The sequence below is a fragment of the Octopus bimaculoides genome, chromosome 3, assembly GCF_046866305.1.
Source record: "Octopus bimaculoides isolate indiv1 chromosome 3, ASM4686630v1, whole genome shotgun sequence".
NCBI classification, from domain to species: Eukaryota; Metazoa; Mollusca; class Cephalopoda; order Octopoda; family Octopodidae; genus Octopus; species Octopus bimaculoides.
The window spans coordinates 70,316,663-70,333,856 of NC_142930.1; the positions used below are offsets into that span (position 1 = coordinate 70,316,663).

The 17,194-nt window shown below is 37.6% G+C and overlaps 1 long non-coding RNA gene and 1 other non-coding gene across 2 annotated transcripts; one reads left to right on the forward strand and one right to left on the reverse strand.

Annotated features, from left to right (window-relative positions):
* Window positions 1-484: 484 nt before the first annotated feature.
* On the forward strand, window positions 485-556 carry Trnag-ucc (transfer RNA glycine (anticodon UCC)). The gene has a single exon. It is a non-coding gene; the product is annotated as a tRNA-Gly (tRNA).
* A 134-nt stretch (window positions 557-690) lies between these two features.
* Window positions 691-15,538, reverse strand: LOC149136577 (uncharacterized). The gene is made up of 2 exons (XR_016241076.1): window positions 15,144-15,538; window positions 691-1,381 (listed from the first exon to the last, which is right to left on the reverse strand). It is a non-coding gene; the product is annotated as an uncharacterized LOC149136577 (long non-coding RNA).
* Between the last annotated feature and the right edge of the window lie 1,656 nt (window positions 15,539-17,194).

A 17,194-nucleotide genomic window follows, 5' to 3' on the forward strand; every position in this document is an offset into this window, starting at 1 on the left:
AGAAAACAACAAAAATTGAGAAATGAGGACACATTGTTGAAATAGAATAAAAATGTTAAAGTACGAATAAAATTATAGTATGACGGGTAATATAAAAAAAAAGCATCAACCTGGCTATAGTTTTTAAAGTAAATTAAATTAAATATGAAATAAAGCTTTATCAGTGTTGGAAAGAAAGCTTTGTGAAAAATATTTATAAAAATATTATAATTCTATACAAAATAAATAAATAGTTTGGTTATACATGCATACACGCACGCACGCACGCACACGCACGCACGCACGCACACGCATGCACACACACACACACGAGCACATACGCACACACGCACGCGCACGCACGCACGCACACACACACACACACACACACACACACACACACACACACACACACACACACACACACACAAGCAAATAAGCAAGCAAGCAAGCAAGATAGTAAATCTTGATTATATACTAAATTTTCAGCAGCTTTGCGGAACCAGCGTCGGTGGTGTAGCGGTTAGCATGGTTGCCTTCCAAGCAGTCGATCCGGGTTCGACTCCCGGCCGACGCAGGTCTTACTTTTAGTTTTGATAATGGACCTACAATTCAACTGACAATGTTACTGTTATATTGAGTAAAAAAAAACTAATATAAACAACATTCATTTTTTTCTTATGACTTATATTTGATATAGACATACTGTAAGTGTTAAATATTGCAAATATTTTGTAGTTCCGGCAGATAAAATGCCAAAGAATGATAAACAAGATGTGTTTAAGAGTCATTGCAATATGCAGGGTTCATTTCTATGGATGGCAATTTTTATGTCAGTCAACTTGAGTGGGGCTTGTTTTGGCACGGAGAGAAAAAAAAAGCACTTTTGAAGAACAGTTGGTATTTTGTCAGTCTGTATTTTGTGGGTCTGATGCAGTTGTAAACATCTAGATGCAGTCTTGACTTCACCAGACTAACACTAAAGACAATATTGTTGCAGGTTGCATCCCAGACGAAAGACTTGTTGTCTCAGAACAGGAAAATTGTAATGTCTTTCATTGAGTCATTTGCTGATCCCCACAGAAAACCAATTTTGTCCAAACCAAGTTTGACAATATCATTAAGGGTAACATGCCAAGGAAAGTGGCTGACACTGAAGCAATATGACAAGAGATAAAATTTGAAAATGTGAATTCTGGACCCAGAAGGGCATTGACGCTATTTGCTGATCTGAAGTCCAAGTTGAAATGAAAAACCAATACAGAATTAGTTGCTATCCAACTGGGTACCAGTCAAGTACGGTATTCAGCTATGTGTAATTGTGTAGCTGGGAGGTAGTGCTAAAACACACTAGTTGAAGTCATCAAGTGAATTAACAGGACTGCTTGAGACTTTACAGCATCTGGAAAAGGAAAGAAGACAATTGTGATGAAGTGAGGTGACATGCCCTGAAGGCACAGGAGGGTGAATGTGAGTGAGGGCAATGGGCACTGAGGAACAAGTTAGGGAGATAGGAACAGAAGATCAGGCAAGTTTTCAAGAGTGTGAGGCAGGGAATATAGGGATATAGGTTTAAGGCAGGGAATATAGAGATATAAACGAGTGGATTTATTTAGTAGGCGGAAAATGAAAAAAACCCATTATATGTATGAATGTATGTATATATATATCATCATCATCATCATCATCATTTAGCATCCGTTTTCCATGCTGGCATGGGTTAAGCAGTTTGACTGTAACTGGTAAGCCAGAGAGCTGCACCAGACTCCAGTCTGTTTTGGCTTGGTTTCTATAGCTGGATGCACTTCCTAATGCTAATCACTCTATAGAACAGTGATTCCCAAACTTTTTCGGGCTGCCACCCCCTTGACACCCAGGCTACATTTCTAGTGCCTCCACCCCAAGTAACCATCACAAATGTAGACCTCTTTCTGAAGCAAATTCAAAGCAACTGTGTATTACAAATAAAACTTAACCTAACGAACCCATTATTTTGTTTTTACATGAATCATTACCCCTTTATTGCCCCACTTTTCTTCAGCTCTTCCTTGGGACGTTCCACTGCCCCTCAGGGGGGCAATACCGCCAACTTTGAGAACCACTGCTATAGAGTGTACTAGGTGTCCTTTAAGTGTCACTGGCACAGGTTCCTTAAATATGTATATATACATATATATATATATATATATATATATATATATATATATATATATATATATATATATATATATATATATATACAGACACATACACACGCACATATATATATGTAAGAGGGTGGGGTTGCAACACTGAAGATACTCCTTCCACTTTGAACCCTTGTCATGGAAGTCCTATAATATACCTTCCAGTGCTTTCAAAGTTCTCTAGTGTACCATTGTGCCTTCATCTCAGTCAACCATTTAGCATCTCTTAAGAACATATCTGGTTCCCAAATTCTTAGTCATGTACTTAAGTCAAAGAGAAGCTTAAAGATAGAATGTATGACATAGCTACAGAAAGAAGTGTGGTGATGACACCCGAAGAAACAACTATAATAGCTATACTTTCACGTTGACAGATTTTAGTAAACAACAAGACTAAATCAAAATATCTTTCCAGTTACACCATGAACATCAAAGAAGCAAATTCAAGTTTCTTGTTACTGAACCCTGTAAAAATAGCAGAATAGGCTAGTATCTGAGCTGCAGTGAGTTTGGACCATTATCAACACATACTGTTAATGTATCAACATTATAAGATGTCTCTTTCAAAATTTCTGCTGTAAGATTATTGTTTTCAGTGTTGTTCGGTTGAGAGTTGTTGCATTTTTGAAGTCCTTGGCCATTTATATCTTTAAGTTTGTCAATAAGAGCTGCACTAAAGATTTCATTTGAGTAACCTACTTACAGTACTTCTGTGAGATTGTTCTTTGAACTCGTTGGCAAGGTCATTAGAATATTTGAATCAAAACTGAAGCATATGGGATGGTTCATGTTGTTTTATTAATGAAATGGTGAAAAGAATCCTATGACTTTTGGCTGTTTGAGATACAAAATCTTCTGACTATGTTGCCTCCTACTCAGCAGCATTCTCCAGGAATCCGAATATAAAGCATGTCTCTATAGACAGTGCAAATTTCACTGTTGAATATTTGATGATCTTGAAATGATCTTGAAATGATCTTGAACACCCCACTTCATTGAAAGAAGCATTCATGTTGGCTGGTGCATTATTTATACTCTCTTCCAATGGTACTGTCAAAACTCATATGAGGTTGGCCTTCTACAACCTGATAGAAGTTTTTTCATCTCCATCACTCATCAGGAAGGAATAATTCTGATGGGACAGCAATGCTTTACAGAGGGATCATACTGGCACAGCTTGGAAAAAGGTTGTAAGCATTGTTTTCCCTGTCTGTGTTTGCTATGCAAAAGTTGCTTGAGTGAAGTAAACTCACTAATTATTTTCTAAGTAGACATTAAGTTGTTGAATGTTGGGATACCTTCATCAATAAGAAAGATGATGAAGTGTCAGAAAATCCCATTGCTGCTGTAGCATTGTTCTTGTTTGGTCTTGCTGGAATTGGTAAACTTTACTGTGGCTTTTTACTGCATCAGAACAAACATTGCAACATTAGATACCTTGACAATATATTTTCAGGCATATTTCATGGACCTTATTTAATTGCAGAACTTAAAATTGATATGTACATGAAATGTCTTGGTCAGGAATGGGCATTGGGGAATTATGTTGTCAATTTCAATTCTACCCATGCACTATTTAGAAGCCTCCATCCTCTGATGCTTATTGTCTATAATAGGGGCTCTCACCCATTTTTTTTATCTTTGGACCTCTATGATTACTATTTTATTCTGGTGGACCTCATAGCCATTTGATGGTTAAAAACTAGTTTTATAGAAACTTCTTTCAAAATTCCTATTTTGTTTTTCACGCATTAAATTGTGGAGGTTAGAGAAAGAAACCTAGCTGCTTCTTGCAATGCATACCAATTCTTTTACTTGTTTCAGTCATTTGACTGCAGCCATGCTGGAGCACCTCCTTTAGCCGAGCAAATCGACCCCAGGACTTATTCTTTGTAAGCCTAGTACTTATTCTATTGGTCTCTTTTGCCAAACTGCTAAGTTACAGGGACGTAAACACACCAGCATCAGTCGTCAAGTGATGTTGGGGTGACAATTACATACACACGAAAACACACACACACACACACACACATACACACATATATATGCGAGTAAAAATAAATACAAAAAAGGTGGGTTTTTTTGTATGATTGTGTATAGAGGAATATATTATTTTGCTTAAAAGAGTTCCAACACTGTCTGTTTTTTATGTTTTATTTATATTCCTGCAGAACTAATGTGGGGTATAGAATATGGAATATACAATATATAATATGATATACAATATACAATATACAATATAAAATAAAATAAAATTAAAATGGATGGCACCATGAAAGAAAGTATTGAATGTAGATGAAATATTGAGTGTTCAATATAAAGGATCAAATATATAAATATATAAATATAAATATATATATATAAAGGCGACTCGAGTTTCAGGGCTATTTCCCTATTTGTATATTTGATCCTTTATATTGAACACTCAATATTTCATCTACATTCAATACTTTCTTTCATGGTGCCATCCATTTTTATTTTATTTTATTTTATATTGTATATTGTATATCATATTATATATTGTATATTCCATATTCTATACCCCACATTAGTTCTGCAGGAATATAAATAAAACATAAAAAACAGACAGTGTTGGAACTCTTTTAAGCAAAATTATATATATATATATATATATATATATATATATCGGTCTCCATCTACCAAATCCTTTCACAAGGCTTTGGTCTGCCCAAGGCTATAATGGAAGACACTTGTCCAAGGTGCCATGCAGTGGGACTGAACCTGGAACCATGTGGTTGGTAAGCAAGCTACTCACCACACAGCCACTCCCACATCTAAAGCATTTGTTTTTTCAAGGACTCTTAAAATGCTATTTTGGATCCCCAATTTAATTATTTTGTTTTGTGGACTACCAGAAATCTTATATGGGCCCTCAGGGGCTATATGGAGCCTGGTTGAGAACCACTGGTCTATAAGAAGGAGAGAGATTTTCACCTAGTTGTGTCTCCTTGACAAATGTTGGCATTGGAAACCATTTGGTGCATCACAGAGACCATGGACCACCTAAGTTTTAACAATACTGAAGAACTCTTTCACCCTGCATGGGTCTGAGAGCTCTGTAAATATTATGGGAATCGATTTCATTGAAGTGAATCTCACCTATAAACCAGAAAAAATTGTGTGCATGTGGCGAGTCTACTTTTTTCCATGGCATTATTGATGGATATATCGTTTAATGCGGACACATAGCTTAGCGGTTAGGGTGTTGGACTACTGATTGTAAGCTTATGGTTTTGATTCTTGGACCAGGCAATTCATTGTGTTCTTGAGCAAAACACTTCATTTCACAATACTGCAGTCCACTCAGCTGGCAAAAATGAGTAATTCTGCGATGGACTGGTGTACTGTCCAGGTGGGGAATATATGTGCTGTGGAAACTGGGAAACCAGCCCTTATTAGTCAGTATGACTTGAGAAGGGAACTTTACCTACAAATCATTTGTGGCCAACTCCTTATAAAAGAAATAAAATACATTTTACTGTGATTACAATTTAAATCCATGTCCACAAAATTTGTCTTTCTGCTTATATTAAAATAAGCCGTTATATCATAATCAACAGCAGCTCTACATCAAAGTTGCTAATACTGTCATTATACAACTGATTCTAGGGGAAAAGAGAAAGGATAAAACTGAGACAAAAGGAAAATATATAACAAAGAGACATATTTGGAAAGAGGGAGGGGGAAAAGTGGTGATAAAGAGAGAATAAAACAAGAAGAGAAATAATTAATAATAGAGAGAGCTGGGGAGAATGACTGAAAATACGAAGCTTTCCACAAAGTATAGAAAGAGAGAGCTAGAATAGTTAAGTTCAGAAATTTAGCACCAGTGGCAGTGGAGATGGCAACAGTTACACACAAAAAATGAGAAATAAGACCTATAGTGAAATATTGAGGCAGCTTGTTATGTGCACCAGCATGATTTGAATCCTAATGAGCCACTAAAGAAAGCCAAAAGTGTAAGTGCACACACACACACACACGTGTATGACTTTTGTATAACTGACCCACTGACAAATGGGTGCTTCAAAACAAATCTTGTTTTTATTTTGGCTTTTTGGATAAAGAATTTAGCAGTCAATATGAATCAAGTATACACATACAAACTTGCTCATATGATATATATACCTGTATATGTATGTTGTGTGTGTGTGTGTGTGTGCATATATATACAAGCGTGGTTGTGTGGTAAGAAGCTTGTTTCTCAACAAGGCGGCGAGCTGGCAGAAACGTTAGCACGCCGGGCGAAATGCTTAGTGGTATTTTGTCTGCTGCTACGTCCTGAGTTCAAATCCCACCGAGGTCGATTTTGCCTTTCATCCTTTCGGGGTCGATAAATTAAGCACCAGTTATGCACTGGGGTCGATGTAATTGACTTAATCCCTTTGTCTGTCCTTGTTTGTCCCCTCTATGTTTAGCCCCTTGTGAGCAACAAAGAAATAAGAAGCTTGTTTCTCAACCACATGGTTCCAGGTTTAGTCCCACTGCATGACACTTTTGGCAAGTGTCTGCAAGTATAGCCTTGGACTGACCAAAGCCTTGTGAGTGGATTTGGTGGATGGAAACTGAAAGAAAACCTGTCATATGTACAGGGTGCGTAAGATATTTGAGGGCATACATTTTTTGGGTCATTGCTGCATTTTTTAATAACTCTGTATAATCTTTGTTCCAGAAAATGATAATGGCATACCCTCAGCTTACTCAAGAAATGAAGAGGCATGCTGTTATTGTGGTTATAAAGGTGGAGCATAGCGATTTAGAAATATCTTGATTTTGAAAAGTTGCCAGATCTTTCATCTACAAAGTTTGTAAGGAGTTAGAGACTGAAGATGGAAACTTATCACCAGTATCAAAGCATAAAAAGCATTCTAAACACTCTGAAATCATCAGAACACCTGAATGTATCCAGCAAGTTCAACAGACCCTTGATTATAATCCCAGAAAGTCCATAAGGTCAATTGCAAAAGATCTCCATGTGTCAGAAGGAACAGTCAGAAATGTTTTTCATGACGACATCAGATATAAGTCTTATATGACATGGAAAGGTCAGAAAAAGCAAAAGAAAATCACTACATCAAATCTTAAAAGGTTCTTAAACAAACTGAAAAATCCAGCAGAAGATTTGGTTTGGTTTTTCTCAATTGAGAAAAACTTCGATCAAGATCAAAAAGTTAACAGAAGAAATAACAGATGGTTATGTGCAGATCCTTCTGAAGTTCCAAGTGATATGTATACAAAATTTCCTGCAACTGTCATGATTTTAGGGGTTGTCAGCAATGAAGGACATGTAATGCCTCCTTACTTCTTTCCACAAGGCCTTAGAGTTAACTCTGCCACCTACATTGAAGTCCTGGAAACAGTTGTTAAGCCCTGGATAGACAGTGTATGCAATGGAAGGTTATATGTGTTCCAGTAAGACTCTGCACTATCACACATGGCTCTAGTAACACAGGAATGGATGGCTGAAAATGTTCATGATCACATAACCCCTAACATTTAGCCTCCTAATTCTCCAGATCTTAATCCATTGGACTATTACATGTGGAGCGTTGTTGAGAGAGGTCAAATGAACACACCCATAACAGCAAAGATTCTTTGAAAGCTGTCATAGTCAGAGTAATGTCCAAAATGAACCAAGACCACTTGATTCAAGCAAGTAGTTGACTTAGATTTCATATAGAAGCAGTTGTTGAAGCTGAAGGTGGCTTTATTGAATAACATTATAGAAAAGGTTTATTTCTATCCTCATAGCATTTTTTGATAAATAAAGTTATTATCTGTTGTTCTATATCTGTTTTTTTTTATAAACTTTAATCTGTCCTCAAATATCTTATGCACCCTGTATATCAGTACATATATGTCTATGTGCCTTTGTCATTGTGTCTCTGTTTATGCCCCCATCATCACTTGACAACCGATGTTGGTGTGTTTGTGTCCTTGTAACTCAGTGGTTCAGCAATAGAGACTAACAAAATAAGTACCACACTTAAAAAATAAGTACTGGTGTTGATTCATTCGACTAAAAATTCAAGGCGGCACCCCAGCATGGCCACAGTCTAGTCACTGAAACAAGTAAAAGATAAAAGATAAATATATATCTAGCTGGTGTACCCAGTAATTCCCGGGGTAAAGATGTTCTATTGAAATGCCTTATTACTCTGATATAAGAAAGCAATTTCCAGGGGCTGTATTATTGATTTTTTCAACAATCTAAGTATGTCACGAGGTTTCCAGACATGAGTTCTACTCATGTGTCAAGTTTCATCAAAATCAATAAAACGATGTAGGAGGAGTTAGCTAACAATGCCACAAACAAACATACACCGATTTTCCACATATGTAGTAGATATATACTTTTATATGTATGTATGTGTATATATCATCATCATCATCATTTAATACCTTATTTCCATGCTGACATGGGTTGGATGGTTTGAGAAAGGAACAGACACACAAGAAGGCTGTGCCAGATTCTATGTCTGCTTTGGCATGGTTTCTACAGCTGGATGCCCTACCTAGCACCAACTACTTGAAAAAGTGTACTGGGTACTTTTTATGTGACACCAGGATCATTGAGGTCATCAAGTACCTGCAAGATAAGACCCCACCACCTCAACTGAGTGGGGTATAAAATAGAGGGATAAGAAACTATGATAGTGGGACAAGGAGCAGATGTGTGTGTGTGCACATATTTGATGGGCTTCTGTTCAGCTTTTGTCATTCAAATCTATTCACAAGTGTTTGGTCAGACTGAGGCTGTAGTAGAGGACATTTGCTCAAAGTACCATGCACACACACATACTTGCATACATGTTTCGAGGACCATCTAATCCAGTGGTGTGGTTCTCAACTAGGGTCCACATGGCCCCTGAGGGTCCATATAAGATTTTGGATGGGGTTCATTCAACAAAAAAAAAATAAACTGGGGATCTAGGATAGCATTTTAAGGGCCCTTGAAAAAATTTTTCTTTTGATGTTTATATTGGTATTTATTGCAAGAAACAGTTAGGTTTCTTTTTTTAACATTTTACATAGTTCAACCTACACAAATTAATGTGTGAAAAACTAAGTAGATATTTTGAAAGAAGTTTCTATAAAATTAGTTTTTAAACATTGAATGGCTATGGGGGTCAACCAGAATAAGATAGTAATCAAGGGGGTCCATAAATAAAATAATGGTCGAGAACCCCTGATCTAGCCATTCTTAAGGATGACTGAAGATTCACATGGTCTTTATTTGAAGTGGAGTTGTACATCATCATCTTTACTCTCTCATTTGTGACTGTCATCAATTCAGTGGTAAGACTAGGCCTGGACAACATTGGGATGGAGACAGATGCAGTAGATGACCAAAATGTCTTACTTGTTTCATCTTGCTCTCTGCACTCCAAAATGCGTTGCAGCAGCTGATTTCCCCTCTGTTTAACCATGAAGGTTTCTTCCACAGGGTCCGCCTGATTCAGTCTTCACATGCATAGGTAGGCAAGGTCTAATATGCTAATTTATCCATAGCTGGATCTTTGACAGGTGCTATTACTATGGGTCAGAGTAGACTTGGGAATAATAGCGGATAAAAGGTGATTCCATCTGCCTGGAAATCCTGGAAACTCCTGAACCAGGGCTCTACTACTGGATGCAGTTTAATCATACTTGGGACAATTACATACATGCATGCATGCATGCATCCATTCATACATACTTACATACATACATACATACATACATACATACATACATACATACATGCATGCATCCATTCATACATACATACATACATACATACACTCACCTACATACATATTCTCAATAGTTACACATATATTTATGTGTATACATATCTGAACATGCATTGAATTAAGACCTTTGCAAGAGACTGAGGCAATTTGTTATGCTGTTCTTGTATAATCTAAATCCTAATGAGCCACATCAACTAGACTTATCTACCAAGGTATTGTCAATTTGGATAGCTGCTCCCTCAGTTTGGTCAACATTTGGCGGGCTCTCTTCCTCCCATTCATTCTCAACATTCAGCAGTCTTTCAGAATGAGCCTCTTTCTTTGCAGAATCATTAAATGCAAGTGCACCATCATCCATGCAGACACATTTCTCTTGTACATAGGCTCACTCTATTGTATTGTAGCTGTTTCTTTTGCAAATTTATAGAGTTTTAGGGTTTGTTTTTATGCTTTCCACAGCTCTGTTCTCTCTCTCTCTCTCTCTTTCTCTCTCTCTCTCTCTCTCTCTGCTCTTTCCGTTTCATTAGAGAGTTTGATCTTGCTTTTGATTTCTAGGAGTGTCTGTACTAAAACAGACTTCTCCCTATCCTTCAGTTGTCTATTCAACTGGTTTGAGACCTTTGACCTGCGTCTCATAAGGATTTTTCTATCCCTGGGAATCTTGTTTGTCGGTATGCTGGCTTTTCTTTCTGGGGTGTATTTAATAGTGCATATAGTTTGCACTGTTGACATAAACTGACTTAGTTTCAAGTCAATGTCTTGCATACATAGGATGTTGGACCAGTTTCGTTTGTGAATCTTTTTGCAGATTGATTCCCATTTTGCTTTATTGAAATTCAGGTCAGACGTTGCTTGAGTCTTTCTGATAGTTACTAGCAGTTTGCTTAGGACCATACATACTTAATTTCCATAATGTTGTGGTCTGAGAGTGCTGTGTCACCCTCACAGTATGAATAAGGTCCACATTATTTGTGAAGCAAATGTCTAAGATGTTGTTTCCCCTGGTTGGCATGAGTATCACTTGTTCCATGAACAGCATATTAGAGAGTTCCAGTAATGACTGTATGTGCTTTTGTTCATGCAGTGACATCCCAGAGAGGATGTGGCGTTCCAGTCATTTAACATTTGGAAAGTTGAAGTCACCCAGAAGTATATTGATGTATTGATCAAGGTTTGTTAATACCTCTTCTATGTGGCTGAGACTCTCCTCAAATTTGCTGACATATTTCATGGTATTTGACAGATGATATATTGTGCATACAACTACATCAACTTGTTTTATATGTCTTATCAAGGTGTCACAAACTGAGTTTGAATGTGACAGTAATACAAGAGGTGTGACATCTTCACGGATGTACATAGCAACTACACTGTGGTTTCTTCCTCTTCTGTCTGTATGAAATACAGACATCTGTTATATTAGGGATTAGATGCATTTCAGTGAGTGCCATGCATATTGCTTGGTTGCATGCAGCAAGCTCTTTCAGGTACAGAATTTTACCTCTGTTCCTGAGCTTTAGCAGACCTTTGATGTTCAATAGGAATATGGGCGTGATATCTGGGTAGGATTTTGTGGTGCCATCCTGGGCCTGTCCCCTGAGATATTCTTGTGCATTGAAATGCATGGCTTTGAGTTTGCATCCTGTGCATCCATGTTAGCTGCATCACTATCTTCTGGGCCATGTTAAAAAAAAAAACCGTTGCTCGATAACTGCAGTTCGTACAGCCTCTGCATATCGCTTTTTGAGGGGTGCAGAGTGCATGCGCTGATCTCTTTTCCTACTCTTTTGAGATGCATTTCTTCCTGTTGGTGCACTATTACCCTGGAGGTTCATGCTTGATGATTTCCTTCTATTTTGTTGCTGCTTTTGTTTCAGGTGGTTACCCCACTGGTTGTTCTGATAAGATTTGGGATGGGCAAAGCTGCAGCCCATATATATGACAAGATGGAATAGACATGACAAGAAGAGGTCACGATGTGATGAAAGATCTCTGCCAAATAAACTAATAATAATTATGCTAAAGTAAAGATCAAATAAATAGTGCTTGTTTATTAGCAAAATGACCATCCTCATCTATAAATATATATATTTTGGATAATATACCCATTCTATTGACAAATATACGAGTGCATTTTTTCCCTGACTCATGGTCTATTAGACGACTCAGGTATATATATGTGTGTATGTACACACACACACACACACACACACACACACACATGTCTATCTATATATAAAAGTGAGGTTGTGTGTGTGTAAACCCTCTGAAGTTTGCAACTGATAACTTCTGAAGTTTGCAACTGATTTTCTCCAAAATGGGAACATACATTTCTTATGTTTCAGAGATGGTTTTAAACTCTTAAAATTTTTCACATTATGTGTAATGGGCCCTCTGGGATCAGAAAATACCTTTTCCTGGGTTACATGGAGAAGGAAGGTATCTCTTTGCGAAGTAACTTTCAGAAATTGATTGTCTCTCTCACATCCAGCATGATTAATCTGCTGAACATTTTTCATCTTTTTAAAATATTGATATTAATTAATGTTTTTTTTATTGACAATTAATTATTAACATAAGTGTCATCTCAGTTCATTGTATGTATTTCTTAAAATTTGCTAAGATACTGATATTATTTACCTTTTTATACTGTCATTTCATTATTAACACATAATTGTCATCTCATTTTATTACATCATATTTCTTGACATAATGTCTCCAAAGAGGAGATCCTCCATTGGTTGAAAAATTATCACAATCTCAATTGGCTGTGTGAAAGAGCAATACTAGCTGCAAAAAACAGCACTGTAAGTAAAATTAATGAGCAGCTGCTGCAGTACCTTCCTGGAAGTCCTCACATCTATAAGTCAGTTGATACAATTCCAGATCCAGAAGAGGTGGTAAATTATCCAACAGGATTTCTCAATTCATTGGAGCCTCCAGGAACAGATTGGAACCTAAAGTGGGGACTCCAGTAATGTTATTGAGGAATTTGGATCCACCAACACTCTACAGTGTGACACACCTGGTGGTAAAGAAGATGATGCCACCATTCTCTCTGGATGTGGAAAAGGAGATGTTGTTTTCATATCCTAGACTCCTCTCATTCCATCAGGAGCAGAAATTCCTTTTTCCTTCAGAAGAGTGCAATTTCCTATTTGTATCAGCTTTGCAATGTCTATCAATAAATCCCAGGGTCAAACAATGTCTGTGGTAGGACTTCACTTGAAAGAGTCATGTTTTTCACATGGCAATTAAATGTTGGCTGCTCTAGAGAGAGAAGCAAAAAAAAAATCTATTTGCAAGGGAAAACAAAGAATATTGTTTACCAAGCGGTTTTGTAGGAATTACTACATCCTATGATGTGCTCCAATATCCACTGCTCATTGTGAATGGTGAAGATGGATACCATTCGGCATAATACCAACAAATCCGAAGACTGCATCAACAAAGTAGTTTCCTTCATGGATTTTAGTTTCAAAATGTATTCTCCAATTACTCTCACCAACCACATGGTAAGCCATTACACCTTATTTTTTTCAAGTAATTCATTACTACATATTCTCATGTGACTGAATAGGATCAGTTTATGTTTCTTATTCTACAGCCACACCAGCAATCCAATGGCAACGTTGCCATCTCTCATTGCAGCCCCTTTTTGGAATGTGCCCATTTACGTACAATATCTCCATTACATCTACATTCATTCGACTGTCAACCATACGATGGGTTGTGTTAGATGCGGCGCCGATCGTCGCAAAGGAGAGTATATCCACTGACAGCTTTACGATGCGTTAAAAAATCACCTACTCCTACCCCAATTTTCCTTGACAGGTTAGGGCCTGGAATCCTCCAAATGGATGCATGAAATGTCACATAGACAAATTAGCCCATCATTTATTCCACAAATGTTTTGTCGTTAATACTGCACTTTCCCATTTCGCGTTTCAACATAACTGTAATATATATGAATATCATCATCATCATCATCATTTAATGTCTGCTTTCCATGCTAGCATGGGTTGGACGATTTGACTGGGGACTGGCGAAGCAGATGGCTACATCAGACTCCAATCTGATCTGGCAGAGTTTCTACAGCTGGATGCCCTTCCTAACACCAACCACTCCGAGAGTGTAGTGAGTGCTTTTTACGTGCCACTGGCATGAGGGCCAGTCCAGCAGTACTGGCAACAGCCACGCTCAAATGGTGTTTTTTATGTGCTACCTGCACAGGAGTCAGACAATGTTTTGTTCACATGTCACCGGCACAAGTGCCAGTAAGGTACATTTTATGTGCCACCGGCACAGGAGCAAGACCGCTGCTCTGGCAGTGATCCCGCTCGGATGGTTCTGTTAGCGCTCCACTGGCACGGGTGCCAGTCATCAAATTTGGTTCAGTTTCGATCTCACTTGCCCCAACAGGTCTTCACAAACTGAGTTTAGTGTCCAATGAAGGAAGGTTGGCATGGGTGCCAGTCATCAAATTTTGTTCAGTTTCGATTTCGATTGCCTCAACAGGTCTTCACAAGCAGGGTTTTGTGTCCAAAGAAGGAAAGGTACGCATAGGTGGGCTGGCCACACCCCTGGTAAAGGCCACGGGTTATGGTCTCACTTGTCTTGCCGGGTCTTCTCACGCACAGCATATTTCCACAGGTCTCGGTCACTAGTCATTGCCTATACAAATTATGCCACCTTATCTTTGCTGGTGTGTTTGTATGCTCCTACATGAACGTTGAAAAAATAATATGTCCCACTGCGTGACACCTTGGGCAAGTGTCTTCTACTATAGGCTCGGGCCGACCAAAGCCTTGTGAGTGGATTTGGTAGACGGAAACTGAAAGAAGCCCGTCGTATATATTTATATATATATATATATATATGTATGTATGTATGTGTTTGTGTTTGTCCCCACCACCATCGCTTGACAACCGATAGAATAAGTACTAGGCTTACAAAGAATAAGTTCTGGGGTCGATTTTCTCGACTAAAAGGCGGTGCTCCAGCATGGCCGCAGTCAAATGACTGAAACAAGTAAAAGAGTAAAAGAGTATATATATATATATATATATATATATATATATATATATATCCGATCTTGTGAATATGTGTATTTGTTGACAATGAGCTGGCCATCCAGATGAGTAACTATCCTCCATATTTGAAACATATTTCCTCTGCTGTGTTCAGTGCTAAAATGAATAAATAAATAAATCTGAGATACCTGACATGAAAGAGAAAGATGAGAGATAACCAGCAATGTAAATCTGATGTAAGGCAATCATTTTGCTGTCAGCATTTAATCGATGCTCGCAGAAAAGCTGTACACGCTACGTGCAATTGACTGCTCTACTTGATGACTTCAACATTTAAAACTACTGCTGCTATTTACTGCTTGGTCTAGTTTGCAAGAAAAACAATTACCAGAGAGATATCGGGTTTCCGAAAATTATACTTCCTCCCGTCATATAACGAGGTCATGTTTGTTACATGACACATATTAAGAGATCAGAAACAAAATAAAACTCTCTTTCGCGTAGATTCATCGTTAAATTGTAGACGGCCCTCATAATGATAAATAGAATAAAATCTGCATTGAAAATGGAGAGCATTTTAATGAGAGAGGAGGCGAGAGAGAGAAAGAGAGTGGAAGTGAGAGTTCAGAGAAAGAGAGAGAGGATGAGAGAGTTCGGAGAAAGACAGAGAGGATGAGAGAGTTCGGAGAAAGAGATCGAGAGTGTGCGCGCGTGTGAGTGTGCGTGTACGCAGAGAAATAGTGAGAGGGAGAGAAAGTACAGAGAAATAGTGGAAGGGAGAGAGAGTGCAAAGAAATAGAGTGAGTGCAGAAGAATATAGAGATAAAGAGAGAGAGAGAGAGTGCAGAGAAATAGAGACAGAGAAAGAGAAACATAGTGGTGAAAAAAAAACATTTCTCTCTCTTTCTGACATATTCCTCTCTTGGCTCCACAGCGACAACAGATCCGTTCTTCATACAAAAATGCTTGGCGTTTTCAGAAATTATCATTTTTTCTCCTCACCTCCTCTCTCACTTTCTTTGCTTCTCTCTCTCTTACTCTGTCTTCTTATTTATTTATTCTAATATATCTCACACTCGGCCTTCACACAAGTACCTAACAGAAAACACAAAGCACCAGCAGTATTGATAAAAGAAAACCTCACATTCAAAGGCATCTTATCTATCTGCCTGCCTGCCTGTTTGTCTGTCTGTCTGTCTGCGTGTTATAAGCAAAATGAAGTGGGAAAGTACACGCATTGTTTAAAAATACTATCTATGTATCTTACTTATTATATATGCGTATTATAAACAAAACAACCAAGTGGGAAAGTATGCGCATTGTTTAAAAAGACTATCTATCTACCTATCTATCTATCTATCTATCTATCTATCTATCTAAAACGCACACACACACATACACACACAGGCCGATAAACAAAACATACAACCAAGTGGGAGAGTACATACACATTGTGTACAAAACACAGGGTGGTAGGAGGAATGTTAAGTTATACAGGGGTTGGACAAAATAATGGAAACAACTAGCATCATAGCATCATAATTTTGAAGTATCTATAAAACCGTCAAAAGCTTGTTTATTTTTATATTTTTTTTATTTATTATTAGTGTTGCTTAATATGATTTGCTAAAATTGCTGTTTCTTTCAGATATCACCAGAAAAAGGTAATCAAAATTCATTAAAATGGGATCTATTTTAAAACGGGGGCGCCAGGGTTAGGGTTAGGGTTAGGGTACTAATCACTGACGTCTATTCAGTTGAAAACAGTTAGCGCTGTAACGGTGTATATCGTATTAATCCCCTAACCCTAACACTAACCCTAACTAGACTGTTAACCGTAACCGTAACCCTAACCCTAAAACTAACCCTAACTCGAGAATCCGAACTCTAAAATTGTTACACACATAGATACGCACAGCGTAATATATTATATAAACAATATATGCATATAAATTACGATTAAACCGGATGAAATATGTCACAGGGAATAACATATTTATGACTGCCCAGCAGTAACTCTTATTCAGCTGAATAGACGTTAGTGGTTGGTTGAAATTACAGAAATACGACAACTTTAACATGGAATAACTTACGAATTCCTTTTTTTTGTTAAGAAGACTAAGAGTAAAAGATGTTTTATATGACACATTCTACCAGTGTCCCAAGTTTCAAAGTGTTTCGTTAGTGTTTCGTTAAGAAAATACTGGCGCCCCCGTTTTAAAATAGATCCTTAAAATGA